This window comes from Rutilus rutilus, assembly GCF_951802725.1.
Source record: "Rutilus rutilus genome assembly, chromosome: 5".
NCBI classification, from domain to species: Eukaryota; Metazoa; Chordata; class Actinopteri; order Cypriniformes; family Leuciscidae; genus Rutilus; species Rutilus rutilus.
In genome coordinates, this window is record NC_140213.1 from 5,583,256 (window position 1) to 5,589,720 (window position 6,465).

Below are 6,465 nucleotides of genomic sequence, written 5' to 3' on the forward strand. Positions count from 1 at the left end.
GTTATTTTACAGTTGAGTGAGCAATCTTCTATCACTTGTTTCACCTTCTTCTTCTCCTGTGTTCTGATCCGGAGATTCTGTACTAGAAGATGTGTCATAGCGCCCCCTACCGTATAACAGTGAAAACATGGATATAAAATTCAATCAATGGTGGGAAAAGTAGAAGTAGAGAAAATTCCTATACACTACCAGATGACTTGCCTACACAAAAATTTAGATACGCAGAATTAGAAACATATCTGTTCTATATCAATATTCTAAACAATATTTTCAAACAGTGTAAGTTTCATAAGACTGTATATGAAAAACTATGTTAAAAAAAGTATATTTAATTGGCTACTCGATCAAAAGAGTTAACACAACTACAAGCCAAGTATACTTTGAATACTTTATTATACTTTTAAGTATATTTCGATCAAAAGATTGAGTACAAGTACAGGCCAAATATACTTGGACTTTTCTCTCAGTATAAGTCAAGTACACTGAAGTGTAATTTTAAGTATATTTCTGAGAAGTACATAAAGTACATTGTTGAGAAGTATATAAAATGTACACTGAAAGTATACTTTCTTCTTTTTAGTTTAAAAGAAGTATACTAATAGAACACTTGAATAAACTGCTTTTTCGTCAGGTTAAGCATGTAGCTGTGTGAACATGCCAAACGACTCCCTGTGCTTTCCAAACAAGGAAAAAAGTAATAATTAATTTTGGCTGAACTATTTCTTCAAAGACAATTCCTCTGAGAACTATGAAAGCTTGTTTCCGCCACAGAATAAAAATACGTTTTCAGGTACCAAAAACGCAGTTGTCGTGTAAACGAACAACCAAAATGCATAAAAGTTTTACGTTTTTAGTTGAAAACGGTGTCGCCTAAACAGTTTTTTTTTTTTTTTTTGCAAACCATACATAATTACAAGGAAAAATATTCCACACGAGGGAAATCATTGTGGTGTCCATGAAGATTGTGGTGTCCAAATTATCATACGCTTGTTTAACCGAAGCTAATTTGGGTGGGTTTCTCCAATCCCCATGCAATTTCACTTCTCTGTCTTTTACGGCCCTGACGAGAACGTCGGTCTCCTCGGCTGTGAACCGCTCCTGGCGTGCGCCTGGCAAATCCGCCGTTATAATAGCAATCCGCCATGGAACAAGCACGCCTGCTCTTAAAGGGAATGAGATGTCTCTCTGATTGGTTTATTTCACGTTACGCCCAAACCACACCTATGAGTAATGTAGCTACTTCAGACCAACACATTATAGATTTGCGTCGGGCGCAAGAGTCATTTATCCCGCCGGTATAATATAATATCCCGCCAAGATCCGCCCACAAAGTTACTTGCGTTTCAGATTGTTAAAATAGGGCCCTCAGTCTATACAGCAGAAACGCCTGTCTTGGCTGTTTTCACATGATCTGTATGTAATGCTAATGAGCGACCAAGGCTGTGGAACACTTGCACATGTCTAATTAACATGCGGTACTAATGCTGCTTTTTCTGAGTGTTAATGAACTAAAATAAGACGGCAGAAACGTTCAGAATCAACTGTAAACATCTTCCTGTTACATGGGTGGGATTTTAATGAGAGCTTTATATAATCCAATTAACATAGAAATTAATTTGTTCACAACTGCCCAAGTGCTGGAGGTGCATGTGTGCGTATTGGTGATAGAGGGAGTTTGATCTTAATGAGCTTTCAAATTTAAGATATATCTCTTTTGATTAGTTGAGATTAGTATATAAACATGGTAATTCCGTTCTTCGCTGTTATTGACTTTGCATTTACAAAACTTTTTTTTTTTCATCATTCACACTGAAATTGAAAGTGTTCCTTAGCATGTGCACCTATGGGAAAAGTTTAACACAGTTATTAATGTTAATTAGCTCACATCAATTTATGTGCTGATGACACTATAGCCAACTATGGCTTTGTTCCAGAAACCTAGTGAGCGGCCTGTGTAGACAGCATTCAGAAGCATGATGCCGTAGCTGTTCCAACAGGTAAGCTGCTTAATCATGCCGCCTTAAAAAAAATGGTGATTTTCACACTGCACATTTGTTGTGGTCTGAATCCGAGTGCAGTTGTTCCTGGCACCCCTTGCACCGCTGCTCTGGATTCAGATTATGGTTTCAGATGGTGCAACTTGTGTCATCGCAAACACACACAGTGCATATGATGGAGAACAATGCAGGTTGCTATATTATAGGCTATAATAATTATTATATTGTTAAGACAAAAAGTTAAAGATGTGACGATTATATGGTGTACTCACTGAAAGAAACGTAAATCAAGGCCTGTGTTTTACAAAGGATACAATTTTAGACTTTCCCTTTTAGACATTCCCTTGTGGACATCTTTTCTTCCCTGTGCTCTTAGCGCTAATGAAAAACATTTAACATATTTACTCTCTGAATCTTGGTTTTCAAAGCCTTGTCTTTTTTATGCTGTGGAAACTCAGATCTTGCATGTTAACAAGAAATGACTCCCAGAGCAACAAGAAAATGCCAGTTCTTTGTAGTCAACTTCTGTGGATTAACACACACACACACACACACACACACACACAAGCTCTGTACGCAGGTAAAGGCCATGCTCCAGATCTGCTGAGCTGTTTTTATTTTATTTTGTGTCTTAATTGTTTTGACTCACTCCTCTTAAACACAGCATTTATCATTATCTTCTGTTCTTAAGGGAATGCTGTCACGTTGCTTCAACCGTTCCTGCTCGCTATCTCTCTCACACCAAAACACAGCCTTGACGAGAAGTATGGATGTTTGGTCTTTTTTCTTTCTTTTTTTTCTCCATTTTTTTTAAAAGGTCAGAATTAGAGTATGTTTACTCTCTGTGTTTTGTAAAAGCCATTTCTTACATTATTACAACCCTGATTAGAATATAGTCATTTTTTTTCATTTTGAATAAGGGAATTCATTCATACTCTTACAGAGAGAATGGCTTGATGTTTTCTTTCCTGTGTTAACCAAATTTCAGTTGAAACAGGAAGATCGGGTGGTGCATGTGGAAAGATGTGTTGCTTAGGAATAGGCTCTAGTTTTGTCACTGCATCCGAAATTGCAAACTTCCCTAATATATATAGCAGAAAAACAGTATGTGAATTCAAATGGATGACCTACTACTTCCGGTGAGATTCTGAAGTGTGCATACGATGGGCACTTTACTATCCCATGAAGCCACAGGACAGGATTTATGAATGGCAGTGAAGTGACACAACTGATGCTGGTAGGTCACATGACAGTAACAACATGGTGGATGTAGTACGTCCGAATTTCATTCATACTATATAAAAAATACTTTTTAGACGGACGTGAAGTAACTTTAAATTCAAATGTAGTTCCTACTCAGACAGTATGTGATTTCAGATGTGTGAATCATGATTTCCTATGCTAGTCAGTTAATGGTGGTATTAGGGATTTCCTCATTTTAGATTTGATTAGACAAAAATACATCCTATGGGATCATTGTAAAAACATGCTTGTGGCGACATTTCTGCAAAATGATATTACACTTCTTGCATGTTTTGCAACACTTTCAAAGCTAAATGTCCAGTGAGTGGTGCTAAAAACACATTCAGTTTGATCTGTATGTTTGTTCTTTCAAATGTAATAGAGTCTAGCACCTACACTGTAAAAAATAATTCTGTGGCTTAGTAAATATTACAGAAATTTTTAACTTTATTAACTTAATAAAATCTCTGAATATCGTTTATTTGATTGTTTGAGTTAAAAATACCAAAATAATTGAGTAAAAATCCAACAGTTAATTTTATCTAAAGTTTTTTTCAATAAAATGATTTAGTATTTGACTAACCAATTATTTCTTTATAATATACTTAATATATTTGTGAAATTTCTATCAAAATATTCGAGAATGTTGAATTAAACTGATCTGTTTCAAGAAACAAAAAAATTACTTAATTCAAATCAATATTATTAATATATTTAACACACTCTTAAAATTGAGTAAGTTTACTCAATTAAAACAACGCACCCCTCCCCCGCCCTCTGACCTGAGGACAGCTCGACGGTTGGTTGTTTGAACTCTCCAGTCTCCAGACAACAGCTCTCTTCTCAGCGTCGCAGATTTGGCGCATTTCCTCTGTGAAATTCAGGTTGGTGTATGTTTTATTTTATCTATAAAATCTTTACTGTGCATATTTAATGCAAAACAACATACAGAGGCGTAATTTGACACCTAAACGAGAGTCGCGCCTGTCTTTTTTGCGTGATTGAAACGCTTTGCATAAACACACGACTTCATTCCTAATGATGATGAATATAATTATTATCATTTTGATGATAAAATGTCCTCAGAACTGTCACTGTTTGTTTATTGGCAGGTTGTGTCAGTCGCTCGCAGTATCTTTCGGCTGTGACTGAGTGAAACCAGAGCCCGTCTACGGAGAGCCTTGGCACTTCCTATTAGCCCCATTGTATCGATCTTGGTTGCAGTTCCATTAGAATTCCACTGGAGGTGATCGCGGGCGAGTGCAGACTGAATGGGAGTCTATGGGGCTAGACGGCTAAATGTGTCTCTTTCACCCGATTGCCGTTGAGAAATCTCAGATTTTATTGTAGGTTTTGCAAGTTCAACATGGGTTATAGGTCGAAAGTTGAATGAACGAGTACTTATTTCTTTTCGATTTCTTACAGGTTGAGTTGTTGTTGCCCATAACATGCTAGCATTCTGCTAAAGACGTCAGCATTCTGACGTCATTGACATTTTAAAAGACTTTTTAAAGCAAATAAGTGACTCTAAAAAATCTAACACCCAGCAATGTGTAATTTCTTTGCATCTCCTTTCGAATACAACATTCAAATTACTAGACAAAAAATTATATCCTGAGAAAACTGGATTTTGAGGGTTTTTCGCCATAGACCTCAATTCATTCTGCACTCGCCTGCGAGCGCCCCCGCATGGACAGAGACGTGTTACTGCAGCCAGTCCAGAAACCGGAAGTAAGCAGAGAGTGCCAATTCTCTTCCTATTAGACATTCTCTGGTGAAACGCAGGACGGCGGTATGAAGTTCGAAGTTCACCCGCAGAGGCGAGTCCGTCTCCGGCGCGAGGACCAGCGCAGATTCGGTGGATATTGGATAACAGACTGGTTGATTACACTTGAATTAGGCTACCTGAATGTTTAAATATTTCATTTTTACTTGTTAAATAAGTTTAAATGCAGGCAAATACATGTTAAAAACAGTCTAAAATGTGCTGTATTGCTGTACTCATTGAAAATAAAGGCCAATGTCATGTATACTGCTGGTTGTCTGGAGTACTATTTTACAAAGGTTTAGAGAAAATAAAAAAATTAATATTACTCATTAATAAAAACAGTTAATATTACTCATAAATATTGTTTTTTAAATGTTTCAATGTTAAATTATTTCTACTCAATTTTATTTGTTAATGTAACGTTACCAGATGCAGTTACTCAGATTTACTTAATTTTTGTACTTGCATTTACTCAATTCATACAGTATATTTCATTGATTTCACAGCTTTAAAATTTACTCAATTTTTTTGAGTATAAAAATGTTTCACCAATAAAATTGAGTAAATAATAGTTAAACTTTTTACAGTGTAGACTAAACCCTATACCCTAAAACCAACAGTGTTAACAAAAGAAAATGGTTGAAGCAACCACGGCTGTGTTTCCCCAAAGCATCGTAAGCCTGTCAGAAAGGCCAGAAATATGGAGATGCAAACATCAAAATGTATTACTTTAGAAATAATGCACTACGGTAAAAGTGTTTTGAGGTCATAACATAATATTGTGCAAGGAACCGTTTGAAAATAAGTCTTTATTAATAGATAATCTAATACTGTTATCATAATTTGTGTGGAAAGGAATAAAATACTGCCACTTATGTTCATTTCAGTTTATGTTCTTTTTGGAGTTTCCCAAAAGTGTAGGTAGAAGCACGGCTTTCCAATGAGCCTGGGTTGCAAAATTCTGTGTTGTGCAGGATGAGTTATCAATATTTCTTGTATATCTGCTAAAAGTGACTTTTCTCAACTTTTAGGAGAACACTGGCCTATTAGGCCTGAAAGCAAAAAAAAAAAAAAAAAAACAGACTAAAAGCTGCATTTTGATTTCATGAACTCTTTGTTTGTAGTGCCTGGGGTCTGTAAGTAACTGTGGACAAAAACTAATAAAGGCAGCATTTTGTGGTGTTGAAACAAAACCAGAAAAACAACCATTCTGTTATCACTAAAGTCCACTTTGCAGCTATTTTGACAGAAAGCACCTGCGGGCACCAGACCGTAATCTTCCTCTCATTCTGCACTCTCCTCACCAAATCAGATGAATTATTAAAAGTTGCGGTTCATCCAGGCGAGCAGCGGCGAGAGCTTTCTGCATGAGTGAGTGTGACAGATGGCGTGTGTGTTTAATGCAGGGTCTGTACACAGGGGGCACCAGCGGCCAGGGAATGGAGCTCAGACCAAACC